The sequence below is a fragment of the Aquarana catesbeiana genome, linkage group LG13 (assembly GCF_042186555.1).
Source record: "Aquarana catesbeiana isolate 2022-GZ linkage group LG13, ASM4218655v1, whole genome shotgun sequence".
Taxonomy (NCBI): Eukaryota; Metazoa; Chordata; class Amphibia; order Anura; family Ranidae; genus Aquarana; species Aquarana catesbeiana.
Genome location: NC_133336.1, coordinates 22,155,302 through 22,177,853, shown reverse-complemented (window position 1 = coordinate 22,177,853; position 22,552 = coordinate 22,155,302). Strand labels below are relative to the sequence as shown.

General features: G+C 44.3%; 1 protein-coding gene across 1 annotated transcript in view; it reads right to left on the bottom strand.

Annotated features, from left to right (window-relative positions):
- Positions 1 to 20,745, bottom strand: part of PTPN21 (protein tyrosine phosphatase non-receptor type 21) — a gene marked incomplete in the record, with an annotated part of 110,163 nt that extends 89,418 nt beyond the window's left edge. Inside the window, 1 exon segment of the mRNA XM_073610695.1 lies at positions 20,574 to 20,745.
- Between the last annotated feature and the right edge of the window lie 1,807 nt (positions 20,746 to 22,552).

Sequence of the window (22,552 nt, the reverse complement as noted above, 5' to 3'; positions counted from 1 at the left end):
GTGCAGGGCAGCAGCTGGCAGGCGTATTAATAGAAAGAAATGAGTCACTTCAGGTAATTTTAGTATCAGTAATTCTATTGACACAAAAAGAGTAGACAGATAAAATATCCAAACCGTCCCCGCTAAAAACTGCACGGCAGGTCTGACCCGAGAACCGGCAGAGAAGTAAAATGAGGACACGGCGAAATCTGCCAGCTGAATCCCTGCAGGCAAAGCGCATGGGACTAAAAATGGTACTCCGGCCAAAATGTATTTTTTCATCATTGAGGGGTGATGAAGGGCAAGAGCTTCTGTAGGGTTTTAAGAAGCAGTAGTAAGGGCACCACACTGATGGTCATGGGAGTCCAGAATGGTCCTCATTGAATCATTCATGGAATAGGAGAGTCAATGTGTTTCGGGGGTTCAAGCTCTCTATTCATCAAGGCTTCCCTGATAAAAAGGAGATTGTTTGAACCTTTAAAACACATTGGCTTTCTAATTCCACTACTTGCTCAACTAAAATAAAATAAAAAATAAATAAATAAATAAAAAAAAACAAAAAAACACCATTGTGGGCTCTATGGAGGAGATTTAACAAAACTGGGAGCACTTAGAATATGGTGCAGCTATGCATGGTAGGCAATCGGCTTCTAACGTCAGCTTGTCCAATGAAGCTGACAAGAAAACCTGGAAGCTGATTGGTTTCTATGCAGAGCTGCACCAGATTTTGCACTCTCCAGTTTTAGTAAATAACCCCCTATGACTATTGATGTGGTGCCCATCCTACTGCTTATAAAAAAATCAAACACAGGGGCACAGGCTCAACTGGTATTGGCAGCAGTAAACCAATCAGGATACAGGGACGCCCAGTAACAGTCCAAGCAGGTTAGTCCAGCAAGGCAACAACAAAAATAGTTGATGCAGGATGGTTTCATACAGCAAGTCCATATTGTACAAAAAAAAACATCTGCTCATTAATTCCATGCTACTAATTAATCTCAGAGCAGTTTCTAACTTTTTTTTCTTCTTCTCTCTCCTTACTCCACTTCTCTTCATCACTTATTATTTTTGTGTGTTAAATATAAAAATTGTTCCATTAGTAAAGATATCAATAACTAACATATTTGCTGATGAAGATATCTATACAGATGTTTGAAATGTTTCTTCTTTATGTTCCAAGAGCTAAATTGCCCGATTGCAATTTTTATTTTTTCTGTATTTGTGTTTTTGAAACGGCAATTAAAAAAAAAAAAAAAATACTGGGTGCCTGACTAATGGCTTCCAACAGGTGAAGACAACCTACCTTTTCTTGAGTGAGAGGAATTGGATCAGTAGTCAACTCTCATATATAAAATAGAGAGAGGACCCTGAGCACCAGTCAGCTCAGATTTTCATACTTTTGGCTCTGTATGCCACTAAAATAAAATTAAAACCAAAACAATCCAAATTAATTTGAAGTGCAGACTTTTATCTCTAATTCAAGGGGTTGAACATATATATATCAAGTACAAATTTTAAGAACTGCAACCATTTTCATACACAGTCCCCTATTTATATGGGATCAAATGTAATTGGACAAATGAATATAATCATAAAACGTTAATTTTTAATATTTTGTTGAGAGTTCTTTACTGGCAATGACTGCCTGAAGTCTGGAACCCATGGACATTACCAAAAACTGGGTTTCCTCCTTTCTGACGATTTGCCAGGCTCTAACTGCAGCGGTCTTCAGTTGTTCTTTGTTTGTGGGTCTTTCTACAAGTGAAATGCATGCTCAATTGGGTTGAGTTTAGGGAACTGACTCGGCCATTGCAGAATATTCCACTTCTTTTCCTTCAAAAGCTTCTAGGTTGCTTTTGCAGTGTTTTGGATCATTATCCATCTGTACTGTTATGCGTCATCCAATCAACTTTGCTGCATTTGGCTGAATCTGGGCTGACAGTATATCTCTAAACACTGCAGAATTCATCCAGCTGCTTCTGTCCTCTGTCACATCATCAGTAAACACCAATGATCCAGTGCCACTGGAAGCCATGCATGCAGATGCCATCACACTGGAAGCCCCACCATGTGACCACAGATGACGTTGTGTGCTTTGGATCATTAGCGGTTCCAAGCCTTCTCCATACTTTTTTCTTCCCATCATTCTGGTACAGATTAATCTTAGTTTCGTTCGTCCAAAGAATGCTTTTCCAGAACTGGTCTGGGTTTTTTTAGATGTTGTTTGGCAAAGTCTAATCTGGCTTTTCTATTCTGTAGGCTTATGAATGGTTTGCACCTTGTGGTGTTATGTTGGAATACTGCCCTGCGACCCAGTCTCGGAGGGGAGGGGACCATACTCTGCTTCAGTATGTCACAGTACACGTTGGCATTCATGGTTCCCTCAATGAACTGTAGCTCCCCATTCCCGGCAGCACTCATGCAGCCCCAGACCATGACACTCCCACCACCATGCTTGACTGTAGGCAAGACACACTTGTCTTTGTACTCCTCACCTGGTTTCCACCACACACGCTTGACACCATCTGATTCAAATACATTTATCTTGGTCTCATCAGACCACAGAACATGGTTCCAGTAATCCATGTCCTTAGTCTGCTTGTCTTCAGCAAACTATTTGTGGGCTTTCTTGTGCATCATCTTTAGAAGAGGCTTCCTTCTGGGACGACAGCCATGCAGACAAATTTGATGCAGTGTGTGGCGTAAGGCTGAACCCCCCCACCCCTTCAACATCTGCAGCAATGCTGGCAGCACTCATACGTCTATTTCCCAAAGACAACCTCTGGATATGACACTGACCACGTGCACTCAACTTCTTTGGTCGACCATGGCGAGGCCTGTTCTGAGTGGAACCTGTCCTGTTAAACTGCTGTATGGTCTGGCCACCGTGTTGCTGCTTTGTTTCAGGGTCTTGGCAATCTTCTTATAGCCTAGGCCAGTGATGATGAACCTTGGCACCCCAGATGTTTTGAAACTACATTTCCCATGATGCTCAACTACACTGCAGAGTGCATGAGCATCATGGGAAATGTAGTTCCAAAACATCTGGGGTGCCAAGGTTCGCTATCACTGGTCTAGGCCATCTCAATGTAGCTCAACGGTTCTTTTTTTCAGATCCTCAGAGAGTTCTTTGCCATGAGGTGCCATGTTGAACTTCCAGTGACCAGTATGAGAGAGATAACACCAAATTTAACACACCTGCTCCCCATTCACACCTGAGACCTTGTAACACTAACAAGTCACATGACACCGGGGAGGGAAAATGGCTAACTGGGCCCAATTTGGACATTTTCACTTACGGTACAAAGCTGTACACTCACTACTTTACAATGTAGCGAAGTGTCATTTCTTCAGTGTTGTCACATGAAAAGATAGAAGAAAATATTTACAAAAATGTGAGGGATGTACTCACTTTTGTGAGACACTGTATGTGAGAAACCTAGGTGACGTACACAGTTTATCTTGCCAGCCAGTGCCTCACATAGATTCCCCCTCTGCTTAGATCTGTGGGAAGGAACACATATTTCGAAGGTACGTTGGATACGTGACAGTCCATCAGTAGGAGTAGAGCCAGAAAACATCTTGTGACCCTCGCAGGTTTTCCTTTGTTCAAAGCTATCCACTGTAGTGGAGAATAACTTGTAATTAGCCGGAATTGTCTATGCAAAAGGTAACACTTCAATGACTCTAGTGCCTGCTTATGTCCAGACACTCCCTTTCCACCAGTGAATGGTTCCTCTCTGTAGGGTTTAGCTTCCAGAGACACTTTCCACAATCCTTCCGGACAGAGTTATGTGCTAGGAGGATGGTGACTATGGCTAAGAATTTGGCACAGTTCCCTTGAAGTGTTGAGATCATGAATTCAATACACTTCAGGCAGTATCTGAACCTCTTGCCTGTGTCTGCTGAAAATGCAGTCAACATTCCAGCGGCATCTGAAACTGAAGTCCAGCTTAGAGAAATGTTCACTTGTATCCTGCAAGGGTTACCTGCTTGTTTTGTAAGGTAAAATACTGACCTTATTCCATTGCTCCTGTAGACCTTCTCCATGCTGCAAAAATGGTCCTCCAAAGCCTATTAACTACCTGAGCTGATGCAACTCTCCAAAATCAAGGCAGCAGCAGTGCTTCTGTTTTGTACGCAAAGTTGTTGAGAGTCTGCAAACATCCTTGGACAGAGGAGGCAAGTGGCGGTACCAGGGGAGCATGAAACAAGGTAAATAATTCACCCCATTTCATCATCCCCTAGACCAGTGGTCTCCAAACTGCTGCTCGAGGACCATATGTGGCCCTTTGCTTGTCTTTATCAGGCCCTTGGGACATTATTCCTCCCACTGATACAAGTCACTATTCCTCCTACACCAACACTGGGGCATAATTCTTGTCACCAATACCAACAATAGGGCACTATACCTCCCACTGACACCAATGATGGGGAACTATTCCCCCCCAATACAAACAATGGGGAAATATTCCACCCACTAAAACCAATGATGGGGCATTCTTCACTCCCATTGATGCCAGGGGATTTTCCACTCTCACTGGCCACAATCCAGCCCCCCCAAAGTCTGAAGGTTAGTAAACTGGCCTTTTGTTCAGAACGTTTGGAGACCCCTGCCATAGACATACGAGCAAGGGTAAGCCCGACCATACACGGTTCAAATTCAAAAAGTTAATGGGCAGGCTGAATGTACCAACTTGATCGATCAATCAACTTGGGTACAACCAGCCTGCCGGATTCACTGCTATAGCTGTTAGCGATAATCACTGTCTTCTCACGGCTGAACTGGCCGAGATTTGAACCGTCTATGGCCGGCCTTGCTTTGTCTCCAGCCCAGAGTTCAGCTTTAATTTGTCCTCAGTAACTTTTTTTTCGCACAACTTTCAGGAATAGTTAGCCAGTAACCTGTCATCATAGAGAAGCTCCGTCACCTCTCTGATATGTTTTCCCTTACTCCACCTGTTTGTGGACACTTTGCTATCAGAACGCATTCCATCGCCATTAATAAATCAATCCGCCTCTTATTTTAGAGTCATACAAGTTCTTTGTTCAGCTATGGAGATATTATAGGTTTTTTATCAATGTCAACACACAAATTCCAGGAGCAGCAGGTGGACACCCATATATATGCAATGTTTAGTTTTTTTGTCATCACTAGAAATCACCTAAAGGAAAGGGAAAAGAAAGGTCAGGAGAAACAGCAACAGCTCAGACCAGCTTATAGTTAGCAAAATGGAGGTGCACATATGTAGGGTAGGACAAATAATACTAAATTTGCCCAGCAAACAACACACAAGCCCCAATGCGAGGAGCGTTCTTCCCACCGAGCCCCAATGTGAGGAGCGTTCTTCCCACCGAGCCCCAATGCGAGGAGAGTTCTTCCCACCGAGCCCCAATGTGAGGAGCGTTCTTCCCACCGAGCCCCAATGCGAGGAGCGTTCTTCCCACCGAGCCCCAATGCGAGGAGCGTTCTTCCCACCGAGCCCCAATGCGAGGAGCGTTCTTCCCACCGAGCCCCAATGCGAGGAGCGTTCTTCCCACCGAGCCCCAATGCGAGGAGCGTTCTTCCACCGAGCCCCAATGCGAGGAGCGTTCTTCCCACCGAGCCCCAATGCGAGGAGCGTTCTTCCCACCGAGCCCCAATGCGAGGAGCGTTCTTCCCACCGAGCCCCAATGCGAGGAGCGTTCTTCCCACCGAGCCCCAATGCGAGGAGCGTTCTTCCCACCGAGCCCCAATGCGAGGAGCGTTCTTCCCACCGAGCCCCAATGCGAGGAGCGTTCTTCCCACCGAGCCCCAATGCGAGGAGCGTTCTTCCCACCGAGCCCCAATGCGAGGAGCGTTCTTCCCACCGAGCCCCAATGCGAGGAGCGTTCTTCCCACCGAGCCCCAATGCGAGGAGCGTTCTTCCCACCGAGCCCCAATGCGAGGAGCGTTCTTCCCACCGAGCCCCAATGCGAGGAGCGTTCTTCCCACCGAGCCCCAATGCGAGGAGCGTTCTTCCCACCGAGCCCCAATGCGAGGAGCGTTCTTCCCACCGAGCCCCAATGCGAGGAGCGTTCTTCCCACCGAGCCCCAATGCGAGGAGCGTTCTTCCCACCGAGCCCCAATGCGAGGAGCGTTCTTCCCACCGAGCCCCAATGCGAGGAGCGTTCTTCCCACCGAGCCCCAATGCGAGGAGCGTTCTTCCCACCGAGCCCCAATGCGAGGAGCGTTCTTCCCACCGAGCCCCAATGCGAGGAGCGTTCTTCCCACCGAGCCCCAATGCGAGGAGCGTTCTTCCCACCGAGCCCCAATGCGAGGAGCGTTCTTCCCACCGAGCCCCAATGCGAGGAGCGTTCTTCCCACCGAGCCCCAATGCGAGGAGCGTTCTTCCCACCGAGCCCCAATGCGAGGAGCGTTCTTCCCACCGAGCCCCAATGCGAGGAGCGTTCTTCCCACCGAGCCCCAATGCGAGGAGCGTTCTTCCCACCGAGCCCCAATGCGAGGAGCATTCTTCCCACCGAGCCCCAATGCGAGGAGCATTCTTCCCACCGAGCCCCAATGCGAGGAGCATTCTTCCCACCGAGCCCCAATGCGAGGAGCATTCTTCCCACCGAGCCCCAATGCGAGGAGCATTCTTCCCACCGAGCCCCAATGCGAGGAGCATTCTTCCCACCGAGCCCCAATGCGAGGAGCATTCTTCCCACCGAGCCCCAATGCGAGGAGCATTCTTCCCACCGAGCCCCAATGCGAGGAGCATTCTTCCCACCGAGCCCCAATGCGAGGAGCATTCTTCCCACCGAGCCCCAATGCGAGGAGCATTCTTCCCACTCACCACCAATTTAAAGAGCATTCTTCCCACTAACCATCAATATAAAAGGGAATTCATCCCGCTGACCTTCATTGTAAGGGACAACATTCCCGCTGACCATCAACCAGCTATAGTAAATATAGGCAGAGGTTCCGTGAGACCAGAATGCCATTTCAAGTCTTCTTCCATGTTAAAAAAGTTGAGAATGGCTGCCCTAGAGCATAAAAAAGGGAGACTGGAACCCCCAGGGTAGGGGCGCAGACCTGGGGAAGCAGGTGCTGATTGATATTCCTGGCTGGAGACTCGAACAATTACAACCAGCTAGAAGGTGAGTCAACACATTGGCATCTAACAAACACTGAAATATCATTTGTGGATGCACTAACCCATCACATTTCCAGGGTTCTCTTAGCTGGGTGAATGCTCTCTCTGTAACACAGCCTCCAAATTCTTGTGGGCTAAAACAGTTGCCAAGTAGAAAATCAGTGCCAAGCAGAGCTTCGAGAGAGAAAGAGAGATCACAAGATCCATGACTCAGTGCCGCCTCCCTCCCAATGGAGGTGAACAGCCGTATGCCAGGCAGGATGCACATGTGACCCTGCTGTAGTGTAGAAGTCCACATGATAGCACTCTGTGTCAATCTCTGGCACCTGTGTGCATTAACAAAACCACTGGACATTTCCATTTCGGACCATAAAGCCTTGACAGAGCAATGCTATTCACTCACAGCTTTAGGAATCACACAACTACACTGCAGCGGCACACACACACACACACACACGTATCACAGTGTAAGGTTTTACTGCAAAGAAAGAATGTCATTCTCACAAGAAAAAATAAATAAATTAGGCATTTCAATAATTGGATAGTATATTAGGATAAGAAGAAAAAAGAAAAAGGAAGAAGAAGAAAAAGGAAGAAGAAAAAGGAAGAAAGAAGAAAGAAGAAAGAAGAAAAAAAAAGGTGAAAAAGAAAAGGAAAGAAAATCAGTAAAATTCAAGAGTGATTGCAGAATACAAGCAGCATGCAGGAAAAAAGCATGTTACGCATGTTACGTTTACAGCAGGGTACAGATGATCCTGTTTCTCATTCAACCAGTGGATTAAAATGGAAAAATAAATAAATAAAAAAACACCACAACACTGACCCGGTTACCCCATTCAAAAAAAAAAAAAAAAAAAAAAAAAAATCGCTCCTACTGAGCTATTGTGTTCTGACAGCGTGGAGACTTCCCACCATCAGAGTACACTGATCAGCACTACTGACCAGTGACGGCTGGTGGTATATTTTTTGGGCGGGGCGACAAACAATCCACCCACTGCCCCCCCCGGACCATCGGTTAACCAGCCCCACACTTAACCCATCTAGGTCATGGGCATCGCTTCCTCCGGGCAGCATCTCCTCCTCCTCCTGGTGCTTCCCCTGCATCTCCTCCCTCCTACTCCTCGGCGGCCAATAAGGTCGCTGTTCCTCTCAGGCAATCGGGTGACGGGTCTCAGGACCGGGAGGAGAATCAGGAAGACAAAGCCTATTAGAACCTCAGGCTCTAATCATGTGCTTCTAAAAAAAAACAAAAAAAACCAAAAAAACAAAAAACACACCTCATTGTTGTAATCCAGGGGTGCGGCGCCCCACATGTAGGGGGCCAGAAGCATGGATTAGAAGGCATGGAAGGCAGCGCCCCTGCGCCCTGCATTACGGGCCACCACCGCTGCTGACTGTAGCCGGCAGCACAGATCGAATGGCATTTCTCCAACAGGCTGGTTGTACAGAAATCGATCGGTAGATTAACTTATGTACAACCACTATCCCCATAGATGGATCCAAATGCGTCTGTTTCAACAGGGACCAGCTGCATTTCGATCCATGTACATGAGATTGAGCCAGTCATCTGTATGGATGAGCGAAGTGAAGAGTTTTTATTTGCCTACAAATTTTATTTATTTATTTTTACACACTTTATTGGAGTGAATATGAAAAATTAAATGTTTCAAGGGAGTAATGGGCTTTAAATATCTCCCGAGGGTTGTGGAAGCCCTTTTCCGCCCTCCTGGACCTCTCCTCGTTCTAAAAACGGCCCCTTATTAGCCTCATTGTTTTTTTTATACATAAAAGATAGAAAAAAAATGAAATAAAAATACACTACATAACCAAAATGCCTCCACAAAAAAGAAGAAAAAAAAAAAAAAACCCACACACACACACACGCAAGGAATAATGGATGAGAAAAATTACCCTATGCACACTCAAGAGACGGAATAAAAAAAATAAAATAAATAAAGAGACAGAATAAAAAACAAAAACAAATGAATAAGTAAAAAATATTCACATTATCAAAAGAAAATAATTAAAAAAAAAAAAATTATATATATATATATATATATATATATATATATATATATATATATATATATATATATTATTTAGATTTTTTTTATTATGTTCTTTTGAGAATGTGAATATTTTTACTTATTCAATGTTTTTTTTTTTTTGTTTGTTTTTTTTTTAAGATTTTGGAAATTCTAATACACACACTATATATAAAACATTTTTTCTTCCCAAGCAAGTTTCCTCTAAACGGTTCAATTGAGTTTCAACTTCAGGAAAATTTCTCTCCACTCTTCCATAGCCATCGCTTCACCTCTACACACAACTGATGAAAAGTCCCTGGTTCCAGGCTTCCTTCAGACCACAGATTGGATATTAGAAGTCAGATGCTGGTATTTAGAAGGGATTATATTAAGCTCTTTGCAGAAACTTCAGATAAATGTATCTCTAGGTCGAGATTATTGATCCCATCACCTCCAAAACCTCAGCACAATCTAGTTTCTGCTAATTATTATAAACAAAGCAGCCAGATAATAGAGGGCAAAGGTTTTTTCCCTATGGCGGAGAGCATAGGTGTGCGTAGCCTATTGCATTATGGTGTGCACCCCAAATGTATTAAAACATGAATTGTGTTAGTAGGCCGAGGTTGGTGTTAGTAGGGCAGTGGACAGTGTCAGTAGTTTTTTTATTTCAATTATTTTACTTTATATATATATTTTTTTTTTTTTTTTTTTTTTTTTTTTTTTTAGGGGCCCCATTGGGGAGTTTTGGTGAAATATCAGCAGGGGGAATCTGCACCACAATTAGGGCATGCCCAGGCACACCCGACACAACCCCCTGTGCACGCCTATGGTGGAGAGCGCTGACCGGTAGGGCACGTGCACTGCAGAAAAATGTGTTTGTTTTCGTTTCATTTGTTGAAATTCATTTGTCGGATATTCGGTCTATAATTTTTAGCATAGGTTTATTTTAAAATGATAGAGACAGAATATCAACCAAAAATCCATAAAAAAAAAAAAAAAAAAAAACACACATAAAAACAAATGCTATAAAATTGAGTTGCAGTTCAGTGAGTAAAATAAGTAAATCCTCAATCTCTAAATCCTTAAAGCAGAATTCCACCCAAAAGTGGAACTTCGAGGATTTGTCTCCTCTCCCCCTCCAGTGCCACAATTGGCACCTTTCGGGGGGGGGGGGGTCTTTGAATAGTATCCTGTTCCCACTGCCGGGAGTCCAGGCCGCAGCCCGTGACATCACCGTGGGGCTCCCTCCTCCTTCCCCTGTCGCCGGGCCAGAAGGAGAGAGGAGCGGGGCCTCGCGCGTGTGCAGTAGGGTTCCCGACGTGAGGCTACACTGCCGGCTACCCTTACCCGCAATGGCGGCGGCATGCACCCGACAGCTGATGGAAACATCGCTGGACTCCAGGACAGGTAAGTGTCCGATTGTTAAAAGCCAGCAGCTGCAGTATGTGTAGCTGTTGGCTTTAATTTTTTTTTTTTTGGTGGGGGCGGAACACCGCTTTAAGGTTTCTTGGCTGTCGAACCTTATGCTGGGGTGCAGACATGGCGGGATCCCTGGACAGGTAAGTGTCCTAACATCAAAAGTCAGCAGCTACAGTATTTGTAGCTGCTGGCTTTTATTTATTTTTTTCTGAAGGAGGCTGGAACTCCTCTTTAAAAAGGTAAGTTTCACATAAAGTGCTTGTATATTTTTTAATTGTCAATTTTACTACCACTTTTACATTTTTTTTAACATTAAGCCATTTTTTTCAACTTTTCATCTATTAAATCTTCTGCCCTTGTTGTTGTTTTAACTTTGGATAGAAAAACATTTTTTTTTTCTGCCAGTAAATCCCTTATACAGCCCACTTCCTGTTTCTTGTCTGGTCATTAGCCTAGGATTATGACATCATGCACAGCTCTCTCTCTCTCTCTCTGAGAGTTTGCCAGTGTTCCATCAGATTAGGCAACCCGCCAGAATGTGGCACCATCTAGCTACACCCCGCACTTCTCCATAGTAAGTATACACTGAGAAGGGGGAAAGCGGACATCTTGTTACACCCACCGGAGTTTTGCAATTTACACATATTTTTTAACAGTAAAGTGAGTTTATATCATGAAATACAGAACTTAGAACTCCGTCTGAATGTTTAGATGTTGAATTTTAAAAGCAGCGAACTTCTGTCTGATTAGCAAAACCTGTGAGATCAGCAGGCTTGCTGCTGCTTTTAAAATTCAACATCTAACCAGTCAGACTGAGTTGTAAGTTCTGTATTTCACTATATAAACTCACTTTACTGTTAAAAATAAGTGTAAAATGCAAAACTCCGGTGGGTGTAACAAGATGTCCGCTTTCCCTACTTCTCAGTGTATCCTTACTATGGAGGGGTGCGGGGTGTAGCAAGGTGGCGGCGAAGGAACGTCACTTCCGTTACACATTCTGACGGGTCGCCAAATCTGACGAAACACCAAAAATGGGGGGGCGGGGGTGTGAGTCATAAGAGGGCCAATGAGAGCTGCAGAGCTGGAGGTGTGTGGGTAAATCCAGGAAGTGAACAGGCAGCAGCTTCAGCTGCCCACAGTTAAAACGGATGCAGCCAGACTCAGTGGAGGGAGATTTCTGCAGCATATTTGGCAAGTACAGAATCACAGTATATTTAAAATAAAATGCAAAGTGGTTGGAGGGAAGCTTCAGAATGGCAAAGATGTTTTTATTACAAAATTTTGTGAGCAGACCGCAGTTCCTTTTTAACCTCCCTGGCGGTATTCCCGAGTGTGGCTCGGGGTTAAAATTCAGTCCCATTAGCGGTAACCCCGAGCCACACTCGGGATCGCATTGCAGGATCCTGGGGCGGCGCTACTTACCTTGTCCCCGGGATCCTGCGATGTCCCCCGCAGTGTCCGAGGGCTCCGTCCTCCTCCGAAGCCTCTCCGTGCTAGGCTCCGTTCCCTGCGAGCGGCGCGACGCACGGGGGCGGAGCCTGGCGACAAATTCAAAAAACTGTCAAAATCATAACACATACAGTACTGTAATCTTACAGATTACAGTACTGTATGAAATGATTTCACATCCCTTTTGTCCCCAGTGCTCTGGCCCATGCCCTGCATGCAGTTTTACATGATATACACTTTTCTTTCTGCCTGGAAACTGGAGATTGTCCATAGCAACCAAAAAGTGTCCCTTTACGTCAAAAGTGGCTTTAGACCAGCTAGAAAACAGCGATAGTAAATTAGAACACTTGCAGAATTGAGCGATAGTGAATTGTGGGGAAATTTATTTTATTACTATTTTTTTTAATTTTTTTTAATTATTTATTTTTATTTATTATATTATAATTTATGTTTTTGTGTTTCAAACTTTATCATACCCGGGATATCTACTAGACTCTGGTTTGGACAGATTTAAGTGTGTTATTGTTAAGATTTACAGACCTACAATATAAAATGCCAAATTTCCATGCAAAATAATTGTACCGCTTTCAGCACCTAAAATCCGAAATAATCATACCGCCTGGGAGGTTAAGAAAGCAGGCAAACCCATTCTCAAAAATTCCAGCTCAACATCACTTCAAAAAGGACAGAAATCAGACAGACAGATCTTTATCATAAGCAAAACAAACCTGTTGATCGGGCAAGGAAGGATCTGTCCACTGATCCCCTCTGAGCAGGCGGGTGACAAGCCTGTATAGCAGAACGGACACAGCCCGCTCTTCTCTACGGGGCGGTCGGTAGGAAACGCACTTTACACCACCTATGGAGTGGGCAGTGCTTCCCTCCAGGCGACGGGCCGCAGCTTCCCTTGCATCATGGCGGCCGTGCTCCCCCCCCTCCTTCCCAGTGCTCTGCGCCCCGAGCCCACCCTTTTTTGAAGCCTATTAGAGCCTAGAGCTCTAAATCATGTGCTTCATAAAAATAGATGGGCCGCCACTGCCAGATCGGATGCCAGCGGGTGTTTTTCTTTTTAAAGCACGTGAATAGAGCCAGAGGCTCTAATAGGCTTAAAAAAAAAAAAAAAAAGGGGGGGGGGGGGTGGGCTCGGGGCTATTGTCACACAGATTCTCCTCCCGGCCAATCAGGAAGTGGGTCCCCGATTGGCCGAAAGGAGAAGCCATCCTATTGGCCTAGGAGGAGGAAGAAGGAGTAGCAAGGGGACGCACAGCCCCCATGGTGCAGAGGAGACACAGGAAAAGCCCAGGACACGGAGAAGACTAAAGGGGGGGGGCGGAGTCTGTCGCCCTCTGGTCACATTTTTTGGAAGGTCCTTGTGAGGACACCTGGACTTTTTTTTTTAATATATTACAAACATAGGTCAATCTCAGACATTGCATAATATTTGTTATATACTGCTTGATTAGCGTAGCTTCTAGGCCAGCCTTTCCTCAACCCCTTCAACACAAAGGAACCCTTGAAATATATCTTTCCGGTCTCAGGGAACCCCCTACTAAAAATGATGATATCTACAACTCATGATACATTAGTGTGATGGTCAGTGGGAAGAATGCTCCTTACACTTTTGGTCATTAGGAAGAATTACCCCCTTACAGATAACTAAAGAGATCAATGGTGTCAGTGGGAACTTATCTGAGAGGAAGAAATTGCTGATTGCTCAAGGAACCCCTAGCAACCTCTGGAGGAACCCTAAAGTTCCACGGAACCCTGGTTGAGAAACCCTGTTCTAGGCTTTTGACCATTGGGAATTACATGGCTTGTTGTCATTTTCCTATACCGTTAAGGTAATGGCAGGGGCGGAATGACCATTCGGGCACTCGGGCACTGCCCGAGGGCCCCATGCCTCTTCTCTTGCATATATAGTTGCCCCGCCTCTCCAGTACCTTTTCAGTGTGTGTATGTGTGTATTCTGTATGTGTATATTGTGTGTGTATATTGTATGTGTATACTGTGTGGCCCCATAATCTATTGCCTGGGGGCCCCATGATCTCCTATTACCCGGGGGCCCCATAATCTTCTCCTATTGCCTGGGGGACCCATAATATCCTATTGCCCGGGGGCCCCATAATCTTCTCCTATTGCCTGGGGGACCCATAATATCCTATTGCCCGGGGGCCCCATAATTTCCTATTGCCCGGGGGCCCCATGAGTTGTCAGTCCGCCCCTGGGTAATGGGGTATCCTCACCTGGTTACCTTTTGTTATTGGCTATACCATATAAAAGGCCTATTAATCTGTGATATCATTCTCAATCCACTTTCCGACACTGACCTTGGTGTCCATTCACGGTTTTGTGAGTTTAACTGTATTCAATAAAAATATTGTGCAAGAAATAAAGACATCGGGCCTGATCACTGTACACTGCGGAGTGTACTGTACATATCTGCAGCCCATTACTGGCACTCTGCTATTATTCTACTAAACTTTCTACCATCAATAAATGTCAAGATGTCACTTTTAAATCCCTTTTGGGTGTTACAACATCAAAGACTACAAATTAAAGATAATTGTTCCAGAATCCCCACCAAATCCAGCTTGATCTCAACTTCATTCTGCTAATACAAAAGCCCAGCACAGGGATCTTTATTAACTACAGATATGGAAGAACTACAAGTCTCAGTGAATGAAGGCCTTGAAAATGAAGTCCTGACAATGAAAGTTGTAGACACCCACTTTCGTATGTCAAACGGAAAACTTTTATTAGGTGCAGATGCTTTCTAAACAAGAAAGTGACATTAAGGCCCCCCGTTCAGATATTCCCGCTTGCAATTTTTACGCGTTTTGGAATGTCACACATAGGGCAGGCCATTCACTTCATCGGTCTGCTATATGCGCGTTTTGTCTCCCAAAAGAAGCTACTGCTCCTTTTTTGGGCGACAAGCTTAGGGCTATTTTTAAATGGCAGATTAAAAGCAGAGTTCAAGCTAAAAAAATAAATAAAGAAAAAAAATAAATAAAAAAAAATAAAAAAAAAAGTCAGCAGCTACAAATACTGTAGCTGCTGACTTTTAAAAGAAGGACACTTACCTGTCCAGGGAGCCCGTGATGTCCTCAACCGAAGCCGACCTCGGCTCCAGGTGAGGACATCGCGGGCATCTTAAGTAAGGGAATCAGGAAGCGAAGCCTTGTGGCTTCCCAGCCTGGTTCCCTACTGCGTATACGCGAGTCGCGTTGCGCGTTCTGAGTGGTCCCTGCTGTCTTCTGGGACCTGTGTGTCTCCCAGAAGACCGCGCGGGGGGGGGGGGGCGAACATGGAGTAGAACAGCGGCGATCTTTCCCCGGAAGTGGGAGCAAATGCCTGTATTAGACAGGTATCTGCTCCCCCCTGAAAATGTGACACCGGAGGGGGGGGGAGGAACCAGGTCAGAGGAAGTTCCATTTTTGGGTGGAACTCCGCTTTAATAATGATACAAAGCTAAAGTCAAACAAATCCCGTACGCATAAGTGTGTAACCTGGTTGTAGTGTTGCTGCGGACTCCACTTCAAGGGAATGCCACTCCAAGCCTTGCTGCCCTGTAGCCACTACAACAAAAAAAAAAAAAAAAAAAGGAGGGGGAGGGGGTACCAGCCTAGTGCATTATTCCACGTCATTTATTAGAGTAAAAACAACCTAAAATATACTCCCAAACACATATCAGAAGCGCTTCAACCATAGCTCCATAGTCACAGACTTGGCAAGCTCCACAGACCCCGGGGACCTCTCTGGAATCCCAATTTACTGACGCGTTTCTTCTCTGATGAAGGTGGTATACCCTTCGAAGCGCGTGAGCAAACTGGGATTTTGAAGAGGGCCCCCCACCCCCACCCCGGGTCCGTGGAACCTGCCGAGTCCGGGACTATTGGGCTATGGTTGGTTAGCTCGATGAGCTCTTCTAATATATGTGTTTGGGTGTAGATTTTAGGTTATTTTTACTCTAATAAACGTTGTGCAATTAGTTTTGAATTCGATTTTTAACAAATTCCGACAAATTTGTTAATTCGGAAATATCCAGAATTAAAGAAAACCCATTTAACACATTTTTTCCAAATATTTGAAAATCTGAAATAACAACTTAACCAATAATAACTATTAAATTATAGGTATTGGAATTTCCTTTCAAACCTGGCTGTTATTGAACGTAACGCATACCAATTTATCCAAAGTTACGAATTATCTGAAATAACGAATGCCGCATCTAAAAGAATGGAATGTAACAAATTAATAATAAAAACGTATTATTAAACTAATTCCGTTCCATTTGTTTAGATGCGGTATTTGTTATTTCAGATAATTCCTAACTTCGGATAAAAATTTGTATTTGTTACGTTCAATAACAGCCAGATTTGAAAGGAAATTCCAATACCTCTAATTTTCTTTCAAATCGCCTAATCTGAACGAGGGTTCTTTCACATGGGCCAACTACTGAATCACAATCCATGGAGACATTGAGGTTGATTTACTAAAGGCAAATATACTGTGCACTCCAAATGCTCCTGCAAGTGCACTTCACGTGTAGTTGTGCTAGATATGGGGGGGGGGGGGGGGGGGGGGAGCTCTGAAATGAGGGACAGCTCCTCTGATTTCTATCATCCAAATATTTGCAAGCAAAAATGCTGTTTTTTGTTTTCCTTGCATGCCCCCCCCCCAAATCTGGAGCAACTTGCACTGCACAGACAATTTGCCTTTAGTAACTCCACCACATTGTTTGCTGAGCTCCTGCGGCCTTTGCGGTCCCCCGAAGCAGATGAGAACCCTAAACTCTGGTGTGGGACTGGTATGCTGGCGGTGAGCCGTCCTTATTTTTATTTTACTAGAATTATGGACTGTTTTGCATTTGTTTTTGCTAAAGAAAGCTGTTTTTGTTTGCTTGTTTTTAATAATACAATAAAGACTGTTTATGTTTACAAGCAAGTGGCTGGTGATCCCAGGCTCGCCATATTGTAGTACCTAAATTACAGAAGGACATCCAGGCAACCCCAGTGAATCGCATGCCTGATGAAGGGGTCCTATGTGGCTCTGAAACTTTGCCATCTGCTGTAGCTATGTGATCGCTGATTAAAGCTTTGGACCAATTCTGGAGGACCTTGGTGTGCTGGTGACATTTGTTGCTCTGGCTTGACACGGTTCCAGCCATTGGTCGCTACAGCGCCCACTTAGATGCACAGCCATTTCTACAGGAATGTGTGTGTTGGAACACTGATGGAAGGAGAGGAACCACAGCACAACACAGCTTCTATTATAGGGAGCTGCCAATTTACATTGAAGACCTGACAGGGTCTTTTTAAAGTGGTTGCAAAGGCACAAGGTTTTTTACCTTCATGCATTCAATGCATAAAGGTAAAAAACCTTCTGTGGGCCAGAACACCCCCCCCCCCTCACCTTGGCTCTGTCAATCCCAGCCAGTGAGCCAATCAGGTGACGGAGGGGACAGGGCTGAGCCACAGCCTTGTGTGTGAATAGACACACAGAGCCATGGCTCAGGAGCGCGCCTGCTTGGGTTCCCCCAGAGCAAGCTTCTTGCTGTGCGAGCACCCAGCAGGAGGGAGGGGCCAGGAGTGCCGGCATGGGACTTGAGAACAGGAGGATCCGGGCTGCTCTGTGCAAAACCATTACACAGAGCAGGCAAGTATGACATGTTGGTCTGGATGAATCGAATGGAGGTTGCTTTTACTTGCTAACCACTCGGGCCAGGTGAGGCGTGCGACGGTTGGGAGATCTCTCCCTATTGTTGCAGTGTGCTTTGGGTCTGGACGGACCTTTCCTCAGCCTTCACCCTCACATTCAACTCATTGGACCTAGACAGCCTCTGCAGGAAACCCTTAAAAGGGGTTGTAAACCCTTGTGGTTTTTCACCTTAAAGCATTCTATGCATTAAAGGTGAAAAACCTTCTGTAGTGCAGCAGCCCCCCAGAGCTCCCCCTTTTACTTACCTGAACCCGATCGTTCCATTGATGGGGATGAGCACAGCTGCTCTAGCCACTGTCTCGGGTCCTCATTGGATAGATTGATAGCAGCGCCACTGACACAAACAGCGGGACTCGGGAGCGCGCCCGCTCGGGTGTCCCCTCGGAATGCGGGTCTCCGAGGGGGCACTCGATGCGGGGGAGGAGCCAGGAGCGCCACAGGGGAACCCCAGAAGAGGAGGAGGATTGTGGCCACTCTGGGCAAAACCCTTGCGCAGAGGTGGTAAGTATGACATGTTTGTTATTAAAAAAACAAAAAAAACACCATTACAACCCCTTTAAGCATTTATCATGAGCCAATCGCAGGTTGGGCATCAGGGTTTGAAAACAATCTTTTTGGCCCCTTCAGGAGGCAAAACAAGCAGCAAATCTTCAAAAAGGGTCACAATGTGCGTAATATATCTGCAGCTTTTCCGGCAGATTTGTTCCAGTATCTCATCCCATGCAGTATACAGAACGGTTCACTCCCCGTTATCATCTTGTCACCTCCATTACATAAATTATGTCTGGAGTGTTCAAACTTGCGTTGCTTCAGCAGAGTTTGCAGACACTCCAATTGGGAAGTCAAAAACAATATCCAACCCAGAGACAGACAACAAGGAATATGCTGATAGGAGGAGAAAGCAGAGTGGCAGAGAGATGAGCTCATCAGTCTGCTGCTTCTCCTTTCCCTGTCCAATCACAGGGAAGCCTCGGAAGGATTTGTATTTGTCTATCCAGTTCTGCAAATATTTTAGTAAATATAAACTGCTAAATACATTTTCTCATCAGCAGTCTTGTGACTTCTATCAGTGCCTGGTTAAAGCTTGTAGGAGGAGTTTTAATTCTCCTCTGTCCTATGAGGCTGCATGATCCCCAACCCTCTGTCTGGACAGTGCCGATTGGCCCTGTGCTGATCACATGCACTCTCATGCAAACTCTCTAGCAATGCACACCAAACTGAGCACGTACAGAGTGCCTCCAATGCTATGTACTATCAGGAGATGGTTTGGGGACTGTGGAAGAAGGGGGAGGATTGATTCAGGCTCCATTCACACCATGGGCGTTTCGGAATTGCAGGCAGAATCGGGGGCGATTCTGCTCGCCATTCCAGCAAAACGCAGGACGCGTTTGCGACGCCATTATTTCTTAATGGCACCTCAAATGCGATTCATCGTGCTGCAATCGTGGCAAAATTGCAACGCACTAAGCTTCCCGCTCAAAAAGGAACAGGAGCTCCTTTTGGGTGACAACTGCAGCAAAAATTGCACCGCGATTGGGGTGCCATTTAGAAGAAATAAGTGTGTGTGCGTGTGTGTGTGTGTGTGTGTGTGTGTGGCCAAACTCCACAGCATTTTTTTTTTTACTGACAAAACATGGAAAATTTACTGGCGCAGCACTTTTTTTGTTTTTAATGGCAACCTGAGAAATTACAGAACTCTTATTAAAAACTAACACAGTAAATATTTGAACAGTATAAACTTGATATGGAAACACTGACAATACCTGATATTTACTGGCAGTTGTAAAAAAAACACACAAAAAAAAAAACAGATTTTTACAAACGGTCAGAAAAATTTACTGACGGTTGGCAACCCTGGTGCACAAGTGTATGTATACTGACAGTGTCAGTAGTTTTAATTTTTATTATTATTTTTTTTTTTTTTTATTATTTTTGGAGCCCTGTTAGGGGGATTTGGTGAAATACCAGGGGTCTAAACAGGGGGAATCTGCACCACACTAGGTGATTATGATGTGCCCAGGCACACCCTGTATGCACCCCTACTATAGATCAACTATTCCTATTGGGAGAGAGGGATCAGGAAAGAAATTGATCATGTATTGAGGAGCGTATGGCCTTTTTAAACAATTATTATTATTCAGGATTTATATAGCACCAGTTTACGTAGCGCTTTACAACTTGAGGGTAGACAGTACAAATACAATACACTTTAATACAGTAGGAGAGCTTACATATCAAAATGATCTACTTTCCTATGATAGGCTTTTCCGATCACTACAATGAAAATTGATTAAATCGATCGATGACATGGTATGTGTCTTTTTGATAATTCATAGATCTGATTCTGTAAAGAACCATTTGATCGAATCATTACCTGTATGGCCACCATAAAAGCCAGAGCTACATAACAACGTAGCTACAAAACATCCTAATGTTCTCCAATGTGCCACATTGTTTCTTAGTGTTTGTAAACATTACAAACTTGTTTATAAATAACAACATGAAAAAAAAACATTTGTCAACATTGTGACCTACTCAGGGGGGTCTGAGGAGTCCAATACCTGGATCCCATCTACACAAACAGATGGTAACACTGTAACAAAGTGACAATAACAAAGGGAAGGTCTTGGAGTAGCAGAGCAGGCAGCTGTCACTGGCCTCTGTCCCCTCTCCCTGACAGTCCAGAAGGGATACAACGACCTGCCAGGACCTGGAGCAGCCCTGATGGAAGCTTTATTTAGCCCAGACAACCTTCAACCTTCAGACTTCCAAGAACCCAGATCCATACACAAGACAGCAGGATCCAGGATCCCCTCACCGGATACAAAGTAACAGCAGCAGCAACAATGTATCAAAGTCTTACCTGTTGCACAGCTGAGCTGGGGGGCTCACTCAGGGGGTCTCTGCAGTAGGTGGGGAAGACTCCTCTGATCTCCTTGCCTGCCTAGCTGCTGATCCTCTATGAGCATTGCAAACTGCACTCCTCCATATCAACCCAAAGAAGTGTGCACTCCTCTGATTCCAGCTACAGGCTCCACTTCCTGCCTGGGGGAGCTGGCCAGGATCACTCCGCCATGGAGGAGGGGGGGGGTGGGGGAGGTCACTGCTCACTCACAAAGCCCCCCAGCATGGAATCCAGCAGCTTCCTGATCTCTGTACAGTGAATGGGAGCTGTGCTGGTCACAGAGAGCTGCACTGGGTGACAATAGAGCAGAGAGGGACAAGAAAGTAGTCCCTGGGCGGAGGGATCTGAGGACTCCCAGGCTGGCTGCCCATGATGTCAGGGGGTTGGTATGCCAGGCACTGGGAATGTTAGTGATGGGACAGCTGCTCTCAGCTATAAGGCATTACAGAAATAGAGGCAATCGGGGATCTATAATACACAGAAACATGGGCTGCACTCAGAGCTGGGGGGCTGCACTCAGTGCTGGGATTGCATTTAGAGCTGGGGAGGGGGGCTGCACTCAGAGCTGGGGGCTGCATTCAATACTGGGGGTGCACTCAGAGCTGGGGGCTGCATTCAGTACTGAGGGTGCACTCAGTGCTGGGATTGCATTTAGAGCTGGGGGCTGCATTCAATACTGGGGGTGCACTCAGAGCTGGGGGCTGCACTCAGTACTGGGGGTGCACTCAGAGCTGGGGGGCTGCACTCAGTACTGGGGGTGCACTCAGAGCTGGGGGCCTGCTGCAGGTTGGGGAGGGTTGGAACCTGCTTGTAAAAAGTGAAAAAAAAAGTTTTTGAGCAAAGCAACCAGTGGTAAATTTATTGAGATGCTAGGTGCTAGTCCCATCTTTTTATATATATATATATATATATATATATATATATATATATATATATATATCTCATAATACATGTTTTTTTATCAAAAATATTATTCATTTATTATTGTTGTTGTTAATAATATATTATTATATAATATTGCATATTTTTATTTTTTCTTATTCTTATTTATACTTTATATTATTTAATATTATTATTAGTAGTAGTAGTAGTAGTGGTAGTAATAGTGGTGGTGGTAGTAGTATTAGAATTACTATTTATTTTATTTGTATTATTCTTGTTAGTCATATATTTTTCTAACATAATAAAGTTTTTTTTTTTTTTATTGTTATTAATATTAATTCTATATTTTTATTATTAGTAGTATTTTAATTATTTTCCTGCCATTTTTGTAGAACATTTAAGATTTCTTGATAAAAAAATTATTTTGAATGAATTATATTATCATTATTAATATTATTACTACTACTTTTTATTGTATTATTATTTTTATTATATTATTATTTGTTTTTGTATTATTATTATTATTATTATTACTATTACAAATCATCCTGCTACTAATTTTTATTGTATTATTATATCTATTATATTATTTGTTTTTATATATTATTATTAATATTACCACTGCTACTACTTTTTTTTTTTTTATTGTATTATTATTTTTACTTTTTTTTATTGTCTGTGAAGGGGAAACAAACCCCATAAAATAGGACTTTTCAGGATGTAGAGCCGACACTGAGGTGAGCACACAGTGCCGACAAAAAATATTTTATTAAGTAAAGATGGTAAAACCACATACAAAATTATTCAATTTCATATCTCGTGACATAGTTATTAAAAATGCATGATATACAGACAACGATGCGTGTTCCACATGTTGGAAGGCAATTCATATCAGTAGAATAACCCAACGCATTTCGCAAAGTAATATCTCCGCTTCTTCAGGGAATTTATTCATTATATCTAATTAATATTGAATTGAAAAAGATTTCCATTATTATCACGTTATGCTAGTTACTCAATGCATCTATAGACAATTTTTTATTTATTTAATTCTA